We start from the raw sequence: 16,904 nt of genomic DNA on the forward strand, positions 1-16,904 counted from the left end.
TGCAAAAATGTCCTTTAAAAAGATTAAAACAGGTTTGTATTTTGTAAAAGTAGTCAATGTGTAAGAATCAAAGAGTCAGAATTACCATCTCAATGGAACAATTCTGCTGGCTTTCAGTCCTGAAACTTTCCACCAAACGGAATAATCAGCACCTTGTTTTAATCCTGCAGAATCAACGCCTCAGTGTACAAAAGCAACAGGAACAAAGTTAAAGTTTGGAAATGTTTCTCCTCCACATAATAAATGGAGCATTCCCAGCGCACTTACTTTAAAGCATCGTGGAAAAAAATAATGAACGTCAGTCACACAGTTTTATCCACTGCGGCATTCTCAAGTTCTTAGATGGGGAGTTGTAAAAATCAAAGAACACCATTGACAAGGTCATCAAGCTGTCTGACAAACAATAATTAATTCTCAGGTCAACAGAAAGCATCTTCATAAAAGCTGTGACCTGAAAATACTCCAGGTTTCACAAGTCTGCACTGCAAAAAACAATTACCCCAAAATATGAAGGCCAGGAGTGGGCTTCTGTTGTTGGTGCACAAGACAGTGGGTTCTGCTCTTAACACATCCACAAGTCCTTATTCTGACCTTCGTTTGCCCTTGAACCAGCCCTCCGATACAGACTAATCATCACAAAATACAGATTTCACCAAGTCATCTCTCTCGGAGACCTGACAGGTCATATGTGAACCCTTCAATTTGACAAGACACTCCAAGACTAACTCCTGCAAATCCAACTTCCCATTTTGCCTTTTGTGTCTCCATGAAGCTGAAGATTTCAATGCACAGTCTAATCCGCAAAAGAGGGTCCCCTGGAGCCTTTTTGCCTCTAGGCCCTTTTGTTTGACTCTTAATCTAATGAAAGTAGATGTTGCTTTTCTCTTGATTATATCTCCCAGGACTAAACATAGATGGAGAGAGAAGTAGAATCCACCAGTTTTTGCAGAAAAGTAGAGCCAAGTGCGCTGGCTCATGCCTGTAATCCCAGTATTTCAGGAGGTCAGTCCGAAGGACCCCTTGAGCCCAGGAGTTCGAGATCAGCCTGCGCAACATAGTGAGACCCCGTCTCTTAAAAAGAAAAAACATATATATAGAAAGTTCCCATCACAGACAAAGCCCTGTAAGGAAAGGAAAGAATCATCCCTGAAAAAGATCTTATCCCTTCTTAACAATGCCTGAGACACAGCCAGGTGCATTAAACAAATGCAATTAATTAACACTTAAAAAATGTAAAAATGCTGGGTTCTGACTTACAAATAAAAACAGGGAATGGGAGCAGGCTTAGAAACAGCTAAGGTGCATTCATCAAAACTCATAAAACAAAATGAGTTCCCACCAGCAAGTGCAGCTTTTGATGTGGGACATGTCTTTTCCTGCTTTCTCTGCTAGTCCCTTTCATAGAAATGATTTATCTGTTTAAATCTCTGCTGCTTAATGAAGAAAAGTCTGTTTTGAAAATTAAATAATGCACTTTGCTTTATTTTGCCCATTTAAAATTTCTTCTAATTTTGCAAGCTTGTCATGAATTGGCGAAAGCAGATATGTTAAAAATTGGGGGTATTTCATCTTCGTTTCAGGAATAGTGTTCAAAAGTATGGGGATAAATCACGGCCCGGTGCAGTGGCTCATGCCTGTAATCCCAGCACTTTGAGAGGCAGAGGCAGGTGGATCACCTGAGGTCGGGAGTTCGAGACCAGCCTGACCAACATGGAGAAACCCCGTCTCTACTAAAAATACAAAATTGGCCAGGTGTGGTGGTGCATGCCTGTAATACCAGCTACTTGGGAGACTGAGGCAGGAGAAACGCTTGAACCTGGGAGGCGGAGGTTGCGGTGAGCCGAGATTGGGCCATTGCACTCCAGCCTGGGTAACAAAACGGAAACTCCATCTCAAAAAAAAAGGATGAGGCTAAATCACTGAAACTCTCTGTGACTCAATTTCCTCGCGTACATGAGGGAATACAAATGATTGCTCAAGTACATTCAAGTCCTAACAATCTGTGATTCTGTTTTCCAATTTCATCATGAATATCCCAACAAACTGTTCTTCAAATACAATGCTGGCAATTTAGTAGGCACTGAAGCATATTTTTACCTTTCCAAAATGAAAGTGGATAACAAGGTAACAATAGCACTCTCCCTGAAGCCATCCTGTCCTGTCTACTCCCAGTGAAGTGAAATAGCTGGAAGATGTGGAGAGTACATACTTGAACACTTTTATTTATTATTATTTATTTATTTATTTATATTTTGAAACAGAGTCTTGCTCTGTCGCCCAGGCTGGAGTGCAGGGGCACCATATCAGCTCACTGCAACCTCCGACTCCTGGGTTCAAGCCATTATCCTGCCTCAGCCTCCCGAGTAGCTGGGACTATAGGCACGTGCCACCACACCCGGCTAATTTTTGGATTTTTAGTAGAGATAGGGTTTCACTACTTGAACTCCTGACTTCAAGTGATCCACCCACCTCGGCCTCCCAAAGTGCTGGGATTACAGGCGTGAGCCATCATACCAAGACACTTTTCTTAATTTGAAGAGGGAATTTTTTTTCCTGTCAAATAGGTGTTGGAAGGATGTCAGATGAGAGCTGGGATGGGGAGAGGAAGGAAGGAGGAAAGAGAAGCAGCTCCCTTCCATTCTGACCTGCTGTGGCAAGAATCCCGGAACTAGCAAGACCAACAGGATGCAGCTGGCTTCACTGAACATAATTTGCTATGAGCATCTTTAGGGACACACACTGCTGGATAAATTCCCTTCCGGGAGAGGCCACAACTGACCACTACATGGAAGACACAGCTGTTTCTTCACTAGCCAATGAGGCATCCCCACCCAAGTGTGATCAAATGCCTCTGAGGCTCAGCCCCTCACTCCAGAATATCCCCAGGTACCTGAGGATGCTCCAGATTTGGGGGCTGCACCGTCTGTGGTTTCTCTACATTAAACAGTATTTTTGTGGCGTCAGGGGTGAGGGAGTATGGCTTACTTTTAAATATAGTTTTGCAAACTCCTTCTCTGTTTAGTCTTTGTTTGTTTGTTTGTTTTTGCATAAGCAATGATTAAAGTCAAGAGAGAAAAAAAGGTAAATGCATACCCTGGAGTCATTGAGCAACAGAATAACACTAATCAAATTCTGTCCACATAAACGATGCATTTGAATTCTTTCTAAGAGATGGGGTGTCACTCTGTTGCCCAGGCTGGAATGCAGTAGCGAGGTCATAGCTTACTGCAGCCTCAAACTCCTGATATATTCAAGTGATCCTTACACCTCAGCCTCCTGAGTAACAGGGACTACAGACATGCACCACCACACCTGACTTATTTTTAATTTTTTTTTTGTATGCATGGGGTTTCCTAGACTGGTCTCAAAGTCCTGGGCTCAAGTAATCCTCCTGCCTTGGCCTCCCAAAATGCTGGAATTACAGGCATGAGCCACTGTACCCAGCCACATTTGAACTTTTTAGCAATACTGCTACAGCATTACAGGTAGAATAATTATTGTTTGAAAAACCTTCAGGAAGATGTGTTCCCCAATAAAAAGAGAGCTATGTATGCATATGTAAATAGATGTGTAATTTACATATGCAAATATATGTATATAATTTACTTGTGTATTAATATCAAGAATACATGTTGGTCTAGAAAGAAACAATTTTTAATTAATTGGGATCTGACTAGATTAAATGCCCAAATACATTTGATTGTGAAATGACTAGACACAGAACTTCTTGTGCAATTTTAAGTTAATTTTCACAAATTATGTCATAAGGTGACTCACTTAAGTGAGGCTTATCAATTGAGATATCAAATAAATCCTGGAAGGTTATTTTACTGGTGAAATTGTCACAGCAGACTGAATCATAGTACACAACCACTGTCACACAAATTCTATGTAAAGCCACGTGTGAGTTATTATTCCGTCCTCGTAATATGGTACCGTTTGATCTCTACCATTAACCTAGATTGTCAGAAGATTTTTTTCTGAGGTATTGATTCCCTCACTAGGGTTGGTTGGTTGGTTTTTATGCTGCAACAAACTCGGATCTCCCCCACTTTCTACTACTACCATTCCTGTGTCTGCTTTATATGTTCAGTCTCTGCACAGGTACGGTATTTAACTTCCATGTAACTGTTACACTTTCTCCCTGGTATTTAACTTCCATGTAACTTGTTACCCTTTCTCGCTGGGTCATCCTTACTGTTTGTCACTGTTTCATACAGCATGAAGGGCCTTGTCTTGTCCTTCCTACTGGGTTACATTTTAGCTGGTAACCAGAACCCTCTGTGGTAATAGGCAACTAGAAACCCAAATGCAAGAGTTTTGACTGTGGTTTACTTATATTTGTTTTCGTTACTGTTGTTATTTTCGAAATGTCTCGTGTATTTCTCATCGGTTCTGATGCACTAAGTCTATCTGTTCCACATAATTCTCTGTAATGGGATCTACATTATTCATTTCTTCCCACAGCATACACTTGGCATGTGGGTAAATCTGCAATATGGGCGTGCATGTTAAGGCTTCTTGAGCCAACAGAGCAAGCCTGCTGCTTCAAGGCGAGGACAAACCTACCCTCAAAAGCATTACCTCAGACAGGCAGCCTTCTCCCCTCCCTCAAGAATCATATTAACTCCATTATGTTTCTCAAATACTTTCATCTCCTTGCTCATCAACTGTAGTAATCTGTTTGTTGAAGAAGTTAAAATCGAACTATATAATCACTCTCTGAGAATTCGAACATGAACCTAACTCCTAATATTTGGGCTATGTAGCTCTGATGATTTTGCCTTTAACTATTTAAGAAAGATGTATGAAGACTGAATCAAGCTGTTGCTTTCCTTAACTTTTGACATAGGACATGAGAGATTAAACACACACACACACACACACACACACACACACACACACACACCCCAGAAGAAAAATTCTGATAAAACATGTTTGTTCTTACACATAAAACCAGAGGTGCAAAATAACATTAGCCTATGGTTAATATAGGAAAGATAAGCAATTTCATCTTCCTTGTATCCCACTTATTGGTACTCAACAAGTTTTGAGTAAATTTGTGAAATAAAGAAAAAAACCAACAAGTTCATTTCTCCAAGTAGTCTTGGTAATTTCAACACTTTCAAGTGTCTTCATACCCTGTTAGTACTTCTTTCTGCTCTGTGTCAACAGAAGTATTCTCAACACTGTTGTGGTTAATTTGGTTAACACTCATTACAAAGAACCCTAAGTTATCTATCACATCTGCTAAACCCATTAGTACAGGAGACTTTAAGGCCATAATGTGTCCATTTTCAGGATATAATTGAAGAGAGGCAAATGATATATGAGGTTTTCCAAAAACATTAGACCAGGGAGCCTCTTCAAGAAAGAATCCCCGATTCGGGAGTTCTTATACTTTTTAAAGAATCTTCATAAAATATTTTCCTCTGAGACAATACAATCTATGCCCTATCTTTAAGCAATCCTAGGTCACCAGTATGAGTGATGTTGTCTATTTTTAAGGTTCTCTCATGATTCTAAAAGACTTTAAGTTGTTGAAAAATAAATTATATGAGGGGTGGTAGAGTTTGAAACAATTATCTGTGATGTTACCAGATATTTTAGACTAAAATATATTAGAATCCAAGGTATTGTTCATGCCTTAAAACAACTGAAATATCTGACTGTTGCTTATTAATTTTAAAAAGAATATAGGAAATAGCCATTAATTAATGAGGCTGTTTTCACTACCACATTAAAAAAAAAAAAAAAAAAAAAAAAAAAAAGCTCACAGTTGCCTGTATGTTTTTGTTGAATCAAAGTAATCTGCTTTATGTATGCATGCATTTATTCAAAGAATTTACTAAAATCAAAATCAAGCTTTTATAAATCTAGGGTTTGACAAAGTTTTAAAATATAACCAGCTATACAAATATGGCATGTGGGAAATTCTATTAAATTGTCATGAACATGCTTCTTTGTCATTCCAGGAGTCTTTCTTTTCATTACTCTTTCCTATTTGATCTGTTCTTCTATAGAATTATCTTCATTTTCTCTTTAATACCTTAAGGATCCCTGAGACCTTGTCACTCATCCAAATAGAATAAAGGAATGAGGGAAGAAAGAAGGACGGAAAGAAGAAAGGACGGAAAGAAGAATGGAGGGATGGAGAAAGGAAGGAAGGGAGGAAGGGAGGGAAGGAAGGAAGGAAGGAAGGAAGGGAGGGAGGGAGGGAGGGAGGGAGGAAAAAGAAAGAGAGAGAAAATGAAGGAAGAAAGGAGAGAAGGAGGGAGAGAAGGAGGGAGGGAGGGAAGGAAGGGACGGAGAGAAGGATGATAGATGGACAGGAAGGAGAGAAGGAGGGAAGGAGGTAAAGAAGAAAGGAGGGATGGAGAAAGGAAGGAAGGGAGGAAGGAAGGGAGGAAAGGAAGGAAGGAAGGAAAAGAAAAGAAAGAGAGAGAGAAAATGAAGGAAGAAAGGAGAGAGGGAGGGAGAGAAGGAGGGAGGGAGGAAGGAGGGAGGGAGAGAAGGATGATAGATGGAAGGGAAGGAAAGGAGGGAAGGAGGTAAAGAAGAAAGGAAGGAAAGAAAGAAGAGAAAAAGGTAGGAAGGAGAGAGGGAGGGAAGGAAGGAAAGAAAGAGTAAAAGAAGCAAGGAAGGAGGGAGGGAAGGAAGGAAAGAAGAAAGGAAGGGAAGAGGGAAGGAAGCTGTAGTTTCTGTGCACCATTAACTAACAATAGCTCCTGTGAACCAGCCTGGAAGTCCATTCACCACACAAAACATAGTTTCTTTTGGAAAATGCAAGTCAAACTATATATATGGTTTGTGTATATATATATGTATAATGTTTGCATGTACTTTTCATACAAAAGAACAAGAACAATACGTATACATACACATACACATATATTTTATTACAGATTTATATGGATTTTACTATATATTATTTGTCACAATTATATGTACATAGTAATATATACTAAATATACTAAATTATATTTAAATGAGTTGTATTCAATATATAATAAATTATAAGTATATAAATCAAATGTGTATTATATATTTATATGACTTATATGTTATATATTAGTATATAATTTATATTTATATAATACATGTTTAAATAAATTATATTTTTTATAAATAAGTTTGCAATGGCTTTAGAAATACATGTAGTTTAAGTTATAAAGGATTTCATCAGTAATATAAATGGCATATAAATACAATTATATAAGTGTATATAAATACAACTATCTAGAAATAAATATATATTAAATGGCTATTATAGATGATGGTTTCATTCAAGTATATAAGTTGGATACAAATACTACTGTATAAGTGTACATAAATGCAATTTCATATAAATAATTACATGTTATCTGTAGAAATTAAAATGAATAATGTATGATCTGTATATGTTTATAGGCATCCTATTTTTTACATATACATACATTATATATATATATATATATATGTATGTATGATGAAGGCTCTGTAGATATAATTTGCAAATAAAACTATTTTATGCATCTTATTTATACTGGTGGCTATAACTGACCTAGCCCATTTCTTTCTGCACACCTGTATACTGATGCTTCAAAAACATAAGTCTGTTCACAGTCTTATCAAGTGTAAGTAGAATTCTTAAGAACCTGTGCACAGTGGTGAGTGAGCAACCTAAATGTGAAACCCTCTAGTATTCATTCACTTTTGCTCCTGTTGTCACCTGGGATTGTCAATGCTTTTCAGTAGCTGCAATGTGAATGTATAGTGCACGTTACATTTGAATTCAAGGAAGTCTGCAGGAAGAGAGGGGCCCAAGAACATAAAGAGACTATAATGAGGTTCTCAGCTTTTGTGACCTCAAACTTCTCCATATTTATTGAAAGGGAATGCAGAGTTTCTGAAGCTGGGCAGATACAATGCTCTGCTGACCTTGCCACAAGGCTTCAACGGAACAGTCTCTCAGCAAAGCCTTTGGGCACCAAGAGAAATCAAGGTGAGAATCTTCTACAAAGGCAGATAAAAGGGTTATGAGTTTAGCCTTGGTAAAGGGTGCCCAGTTTGATCTTTGTAAAAGTTGTCTATTTCTCCATACAAGTATATAACCTTGCACAATATTGATGGACAAGAGAGGGTAACATTTTGTCACACATATAGATAGTTTCACCATAAACATAGGTGAAACCTTCCTTGGAATTAGCACCCAAATTAGAAAAAAAAAGCTTCCAGGAGACCTAGAGAAAACGGACACCCGTCCCTTAAACACATACTTTCTACTTACTTAGGTCTCATGTTAATGAATGTCTTCACTCCTAAATGAGGAGTACACCCAGACCCATCATAGGTAACTTTATAACTTTCTTTTTATTTTTTTTATTTTTTTTATTTTTTTTTTTTTTTTGAGACAGAGTGTCGCTCTGTCACCCAAGCTGGAGTGCAATGGCACGATCTCGGCTCACTGCAACCTCCCCCTCCCAGGTTCAAGCAGTTCCCTGGCCTCAGCCTCCTGAATAGCTGGGATTACAGGCGCACACCACCACGCCTAGCTAGTTTTTATATTTTTAGTAGAGACAGGATTTCACCACGTTGGCCAGGCTAGTCTTGAATTACTGACCTCAAGTGATTTTCCCACCTCGGCCTCCCAAAATGCTGGGATTACAGGCGTGAGCCACAACGCCAGGCCAACTTTATAACTTTCATTGTACATTTTCTATTTTTATTTATTTTTTACGTTTTATTTATTTATTTATTTATTCATATTTTTAGAGATAGGGTCTTGCTCTGTGTCCCAGGCTGAAGTACAGTGGTGTAATCATAGCTCACTGCAGCCCTGATCTCCTGGACTCAAGTGATCCTCCCACCTCAGCTGGAGCCACAGGTACTTGCCATCATGCCCGGCTAATTTGTTTTTAATTTTTGTTTCTTTGTGGAGTTGGGGTCTCACTCTATTACCCAGGCCAGATGTTACAAATTGTTTAATAGGTTTGGTGAATGATGAGAATAAGAAAAGGAAAATAATGGAAAATCACATTTTTTCCTTCATATATGTATATATCAAATATATATATATATATATATATATATATATATTTGCTTTTATCTAATATGTTGCAATGGCTGAGAAAAACATTTTTTGCAAGGACTAGTTCCCAGTTAATGTGTTGGCATATGCACACATGTATGTGTATACACCCGCTCATACACACTGCCATTCTTACCATGTAGCTTCAGGGCGTGAGGGCATCTTGTCTCACTTAGGAAAACAGTTAACAATGACATATTTTGTTTGTGAAAACATGCATTTACTTTTGTGAGTTTCCCCACCTAACCCATTCAGAGTTATATTCACAGAGAGTAGTGAGGACTGGAACAAGTTAAAGGCACTCAGTTGCAATGAGTTTTCTTCTGTCCGCATCCCCCATGCTTTTGAGACCACAGTTCCACACTGAACAGCCCGACTGACCATTGGAGTCATATGGCATGCCTCACTGTTTTTGGACTTGCCCGTCCCATACTCCAGAGCCATATATTGGTGGTGTTGAAATACTAAACATGGAAAATGGCACCACATGCAACTTCACCACAGCCATCATCACAGAACCAAGGAGGCCTTTTCTGTACTTTGCAAAAACAAACCACAATTCACCATAGCTCTTTTATCAGTGCCAGTAACACTTAGTAACCTCAGTCCTTTTTTTAAAAAGGACCCAAAAACTTACCATACAATGCAACTTGAAACAACTCAAGTTCCTTTTCAGCTTATATGACAGGCTGAGTTTCACGCCTGAAAAAGATGCCCTTAGCAAAATATGTGTCCCCTCTCCCCAAACAAAGCATACAAACAACCAAGCAAAAACAGAGAAAATGAGCCTGGATGAAGGGTTGATGTGGGAGCCGGGAGAGATGCCCACAGATGTTCATAAAATCACAAGTCTGGGGTGATGGCTTTGAGATCCAAGTTTTCATCATCCAATCAGGTATTGGCCTCTTAAAACCAAAATGATCACCGATATTAACAGGTAGAACTAAAAAAGTCCTATTGTAAGCCAAAAATAGCACTCTCTTACTTTGACAAACCATGATTTCTTTATATAACATACATTTTAAATAAAACAACCTAAACAAAATTCTGGGCCATTTATTCACATTTCCAGAGAGCAGTGAAAGCCTGGATCATTTCATTAGCACTATACTGAAATTAACATTTCTCTCTTTGAAATGTATTCCTCAAGTGATGAGACCCTAAATGTTCACTGTATTTCATCTCCTTTCTAAATTATGGAGGATTACTCTTTTCCTGTCTCAAATAAATTCAATAAAACCTCATGGTATGGTTTGGCTTTGTCCGCACCAAACCTCATCTTAGATTGTGGCTCCCATAATCGCCACATGTCATGGGAGGGACCCTTTGGTGGGAAGTAATTGAATCATGGGGACAGTTTGCCCCATGCTATTCTCATGATAGTGAGTAAGTTCTCACAAGACCTGTTGATTTTATAAGGGGCTTCCCCCTTCACTCGGTTCTCATTCCTCTCCTTCCTGCCATCATGTGAAGAAGGAAGTATTTGCTTCCCCTTCCACCATGATTGTAAGTTTCCTCAGGCCTCTCCAGCCATGCTGAACTGTGAGTCATTTAAACCTCTTTCGTTTATAAATTATTCAGTCTTGGGTATGTCTTTTTTAGCAGCCTGAGGATGGATTAATACACCTCATCTCACTATCTATATATATAAAATAATAAGATACATATTATATTTTTATATATAGATGCAGACCTTACTATAATATCTATTACTATATATATATTATATAGTAGGATATGTATCTTACTATATATAGTTTCATATATATGTATTTTAGTATTGTAGGGGTTAGGTGTGTTCTCCTTCAGGTACCATTTCTGGGAAGATGAGAGTGCTTTAGGAACACGTGGTGTGTGGAGGTGTTCCGCATACACCTGGGACACGTGAACTCAACACGAAATGTCTATAAATTTGAAATCTCAGCCCGAGGTAGATGGGCTGTTTTCCACCATCAACCTTCCACTCCTGTAATGATTTTATGAGCCTTTTATTTACTTATTTTTTGTTTAATGTAACCACCTGCAGAGAGAAAGCCTCTTCATCTATACATTTATTCAAAGCCTATAAATGGCATAATGACAAACTGCTAGGAGATATCACCTTCTTTTTTTCTTGTTGATGTGTGCTACTCTGCCCCAAGAAAAATGAGGAAGGGCTTCCTACATTATCATTCACTTAACAAAGAACAGTGCAGACTTTCAAAGTCCAAATGTAGGTTGTTTAGAGAAAAATGACAAAACTGTAAAATATTCATTGAGTGAATGGTAGTAGAGGGCACAGCAGATGACCTAACTGCCTCAACAGCCTGGGCTTCAATTTTGATTCTCACTTTCTCTAACTGACTGTTGCAAAAGCTGTATCTTTGATTTCAAACTGGTAGCTCAGGAGTTTAAGATATCAGTGGTGGCTATTCAAATCTGTCTGAATATCCATTCACATAATTAAACAGGAGACGAAGTCTGTCCTCCGAAAAAGTGCAGTATTCAGACAAAAACACACACAAAAAGAGCAACAGATTTAAACTAAACCGAACAGAGTTCCCCGTTTTTAAAAGGGGAAAGCATTGTTAAAATATTAAAAGTCAGAAAGCAATACAGAAAGAATACATTCCGGTTTACACACTGAAATTCTGTCTCTTACACTTGACATCCACATTCTAAGACCAACTCTCACCATATTTGGAATTTAAGTATATTTTAACCAGATAAGAGTATCTTTAGAAGGAGGATATTAAATGACTTAAAATATTTGTATATTGCTACTTCATCTGAATGCAATGCATTCGCTCAACAAGTTGCACTACTGACGATATTCAACAGTATTACGAAAGGTTTGAAATGTGGCGTACCAATTAAAAAGAAAGAATGTTAAACAGAGGTCATTCCCTCATGCACTTGAATGTTTAGTTTTGTGAGAACCTTTTGGTTGTGGTCTAGAAATAAAAGCACAGTATTCCAAATGGCTTTTAAAGAGACCCCTGCACTTCCAAAAGCAAGTCTCCGTTGCGGAGTCAGTCAACAGTCTCATCTTTGTGGAGAGACTATAAGCTTTCCACAAATTACTACACACAAAACAATGAAATAGCCAAGTTCACACATTTAAAAAAATCTATATATTTACCATTAGTCTACATTCCAGGCCAACAACTATGAACTTTCAAATTCCTTCAAGTCTGCTTGTAAATTTCACAGCATCAAGATAACTTCATTATCTACCTTATGCACCCACCAGTCCCTTATCAAATATCTGTTATATTCCTAGGTTTGGGTAAAAATGAGCTAGGTTACTGGTTTTAGGGCCAACTGTATATTCAACATTAGTTTATTTAAATAAAACACAAAGAAAAGCAACAATTCTTCCACCGGAGAAGAAAACATCAAAGCATCTTTAAAACTGCATCCGTGCACAGGTATTATTATGAAAATGTAATTATTATTCTGGTTTCAAAAAAAAAAATCAAGCCCCCCATTTTAATCCACTGACTTAAAACTGATGAAGTAATTTTACACTTGCTACAACTGGCCCTGATTGTGTTCTTACATGTCAAAGAAAATACTCTTTAAAATGGCCATATGTATATATATATATATATATACACACACACATGTACACACACACATATATATGTAGAAATGTAGAATGCGTGCGTGTATGTCTGTATACACACACACACATACACACACACGCATTCTACATTTCATTGAGTAATAAAATACTGAATTTCTAATCTGAGAAAATGCATGCTTGCAGAGGTCTCCATGAAATTCCTATATTCTTAATTTTAGGATACACAGAAATTCCATATTTTTTTCTGGAAATACAGGAATTAATGCAACCATGTGCCATTAGCCATCCCTCCCCCTCTTAACATTTTGCACATTTTCACAGGAAAATCTGTGCTGAGGATTTAATGGATTACTGCTAACATCTTCCCCACAGCCAACTAAAGGTATGAAATAATTCTCCACTCTCCAAATCTGCCCCCATAAAACTGCAGATTTCTTTGCGTTCTGATTTCACCCCGCTCTGCCATCCCCTAGGAAAAGGCTCAGTGTGTCCATTCAAACTATGCAGGTCTCTTGCAGTTTCTGCCGCTTTGTTCTCATCAAAGGCAGGTGTTTGCACCCTGGCCGTTTAATTTCTAGCTGAAAAAGGAAACTACCCCGGATTTCTTAAGCATGAACTTCTATGTCGCCCGCAGAACGCCCACACAAACTGGCAATTCTGCTTCGTCAGGATAACGAGGTCTTCCTAAACTTTTTCTTTTCCTTTTTTTTTTCCTTTCTTTCTCTCTCTCTCTTTTTTTTTTTTTTTTTCTTTTGCTTTCGCCTTCCTCACATCACAGGAAGGGCTGATTCTGAGATGTGAGCTCACGCACACCACCCCCTTTTAAGAAAATATAATGCAATGCGCTCCGATGTAAACCCTACGGGCAACGGATGCCTTCAAAAAGCATGAGATAAGAGCAACAACAACAACAACAACAACAAACCACCGCCCCCCACAAAAAAATGACCAAATAGAAACAAAATAAAGTAAAATAAATTAAAAAGAAGAAGCCATACTACCACCTTGTGGATTCAGCTCGCAAGAACATCACCTGCTTAGTTCCAAAACCCCCACCCAACCCCCACCCCAAATTTCTTAAGTTGGGTCCAAATGACAGATCAAGATCCTCCGTCCTCGCTCCCCGCAGACTCGCCCAAGCCCTAGGCTGAATTCGTGACGCGCGCGCCCAGCGCCCGCGCGAGTTGCAAGCCCGGGCGCACCGCAGAGGCCAAAACCCCGCCGGAACCTCCAAGGACCCCTCCACGCTGCCTTCTGCACCCCCTCCCCCGCATCCCCGAGATAGCAGCAGCACATACATAAAAAAAGGCTCACACCTGCCGTAGGTTCAGAGGAAGAAGCCAGAGAAAAAGAAACCCGCAGTACAAAAAAAAAAAAAAAAAAAGCCTTCTGGGGAAGGGGAGGGGTACGATGCGGAGGACGTCCTCCGGGTGCCCCTCGGCCTCCATGCAGGACATCCGTTCCCAGGGTGGCCCGGGTCAGGCCTCGGGGGTGCAAGGGTTGACCTGACCCCCCCCCCCCGCTCCCGCCCCCGCCTCTCCGGGAAGAAAGGTTGCTGTGTCTGGCGGCGAGCAGGCGCCGGAATGGTGCGCCTGGGCCCAGGGCTGCACGGTGCACGGGGCCCCGATACCGGGAACGCAAAGCTCCGGGTGAGGCCTAGGAGAACCACGCCGAGGGACCCCAGCCTACCGGTTCTCGGAGGGGCGAAAAAGCCAGGTCAGGTTGAGGGAGAGGAGGAGGAAGGGGTGTCCAGGAGAACGACTGGAAGATAAGAGCATCCCCCGGGGTAGCGACCGGCCTCTTGGAAAACCAGAGGCGGAGGGAGCAGCCGCGGAGTGGAGGGCGCAGGCCGGGACCTGGGCCTCTCCTCCCACAGCAAGCCCCCCGCCCACGCATCATCTGCAGCCGAGCGGCACCTACCTCCCTCTCCCCACCTCATCCCTGCTCGCTCTTCTGCTGGTCAGGCCACGAGGGTGCCAGCGCGGGCTGGGGGCGCCCCAGCCGCGGCCTTGGGGAGGGGGCGGGACTGAAGTTCACTCTCTCCCTGCGTGGTCTAGAAGCCCCTCGCCCACCCGCCACTGTCTCCCCCGCCTCTGGCTGCGCGCTTGGCGGATCTTCTCCATCAGTTCTGCCCACTGGAGTGGGAAGGGGCCGGGCCGAGCCGCGCGGGAATTGGCAGGCGGAGAGGCGGGGAGGCGGGGTAAGAGACGAGATGAAATCGGCCCGGGACAGCAGAGAGCCTTGGGATGGGATGGGAGGGAAGAGGGGGTGGCGGTGGCGTTTTCCAGGGCTGTGGGGGTGGTGCGCCTATTGGAACCTACTCCTCAGCCTCCTTCCCCGTCCCCACCTAGGGGACTGGCGGACCGTGCGTCCCGCAGGCTTAACACTCCCCCCGACACCCCCGCTCCGAGAAGGGGTGTTCTCAGTGGGCACCGACTAGGGCTCCAGATCCCCTGAGACCCAGACAAGGGCTCCGGTCGTCTGTCCTCGCAGCTTCCAACTTTTCCGCTCCTCCGGATAAGCGGGCAGTTCAGAGATGGTTCCCAGGGCGGCAGCTGCAAGCCCCCCAGCGCCCCCATCAAAGGTTCAGACTACACTCAAAGGCTCCCGAAGAAGCAAAACCACCAGCTCTACCCCTTTCTGCGGTTTGCCTCACCCTTCCCACCCGCCTCGAAACCCACACACACGGGAAAGGGGTGCATGGAGCCCGCTCCCCGGTTTGCAGAAGCAGCGCGGAGCTACGGTCATTTCGTCTTCACGCGGGGTCTCCAGCGCGCCTGGATCGTTCCCTAGCCCAGCCAAGCCAGGTCTAATCAGTCTCGTGCGTTATTTCGTGCATCACCCAAGCCGTCATCTTATTCAAGGCCCGGAGATGAAGGAGGGAAAAAAAAATCGCTTAATGCAACCCCGACCAAGCCTGTTTTCCCTTTTTCTCTCTGGTTAACCGCACTCCCCCAACCCCGCAAAAAAGCACCCCAGGCGGTGGTAGCTGACAGTTTTCTTAAAGAAGAAGGGGGTGGGGGGGGGTGAGGGGGAGAAAAAGAAAAGAAAAGAAAAGAAAAGCCTCCCATGCCTCACAGTTTGCAGAAGTCTTCCTGCCTTCACCATCTCCAGCCCTGACCGCTTCGCTCCTTCTCTCCCTGTACTGCAGATACATATATATATTTTTCCCCTCTCCCCGCCACAATCTTCTGTTTATTTGTATGGAAGGCAGCGCTACTTTGTAAACACATCACACACGGCCCCAGAGCCGTTCAAATAGCTGATTGCAGCAAAACGCTTCCAAACAACGGTAGTCCGGATTTTTCTTTTTAAGTGAAAATAAAACCAAGTATTTCTGTGGAGAGGTTGCATGTAAAAGCCATATGAAGGTCCACACTCCCACCCACACCTAAGAAATGGAGCGAGACAGATAGGAGAAAGTCCTGTTCAAATTTTCCAAAAATAATATTAATAATCATAAAAGAAAAAAAGATCAAATAAAGTGAAACTCAAGTATCTGCAGTGAGGCTTTCCATCCTTTGCTGGAAAACCACTGCAAGTCAAAATGTTTAAACGGCTTTTTAAAATAAGGAGAATAATATCCCAGAGACACGTCTTAAAACTACACCTACCTTAGCTTTGGAAGAGCTGCATCGGCTGTTAAGAGTTCTTTTTACACGTCCAGATTTTTCTAGGCAACTCGAAACGAGGTATGATTCAGGAGGATGTTTTGAAAGCCCAGGAGCCTTCCCCTTCTGGAACCCCCCAACTAGATTTGCTCATCCAGAGGAATGCAAGAGCCACCAACACCGCCTAGTTTGGAGGAAATTCGTTGTTTCTGCCGTCAATGGTCTGTGGACGGGCAGAACAAGCATTACAATTGAAGCAGGAAGGGCCGAGCTAGTGGCTGAATAAGAGCTCTGTGCTAAGAGACAGAGAAGGGAGAGAGACGGTTCTGCAAGAAAAAGAGAGATTGAGGAGAGAGGTCCTGCTGTCTCCGGGGCTCTCCCTCTGCCATTGGACCAAACTGAATGAAATTTACAAAGCCAGCAGCCAATAGATCTCCGGAGTCGGCCCCATCACTACAGAAACCACATCCACAGCTACAACCTCATGCAAAGAACAGCTAATCCCAGTGCAAACCAGCTGTAACGGAGAGATCCCGGGTACCCGGGAGATAGAGCAGGTGGGCATGGCACACGGTGCCACAGCACCAGACGCGCACAGCAAACCTTCTTCCTCTTTGCTTTTTTAGGACTCTCTAGATACCCTCCACACCAAACA

At 41.8% G+C, this 16,904-nt stretch overlaps 1 protein-coding gene across 2 annotated transcripts in view; it reads right to left on the reverse strand.

The window, feature by feature from the left end:
- Positions 1-16,554, reverse strand: part of NLGN4X (neuroligin 4 X-linked) — a 341,030-nt gene extending 324,476 nt beyond the window's left edge. Inside the window, exon 1 of one of the 2 annotated variants that reach the window (XM_015126897.3) lies at positions 16,253-16,554. The gene's annotated coding sequence lies outside the window, so the exon portion shown is untranslated. Of the gene's footprint in view, positions 1-14,558; positions 14,789-16,252 lie in introns of those variants that run through there. The other variant, XM_028842354.2, reaches the window with a different exon arrangement.
- Positions 16,555-16,904: the final 350 nt, after the last annotated feature.

The sequence above is a fragment of the Macaca mulatta genome, chromosome X, assembly GCF_049350105.2.
Source record: "Macaca mulatta isolate MMU2019108-1 chromosome X, T2T-MMU8v2.0, whole genome shotgun sequence".
NCBI classification, from domain to species: domain Eukaryota; kingdom Metazoa; phylum Chordata; class Mammalia; order Primates; family Cercopithecidae; genus Macaca; species Macaca mulatta.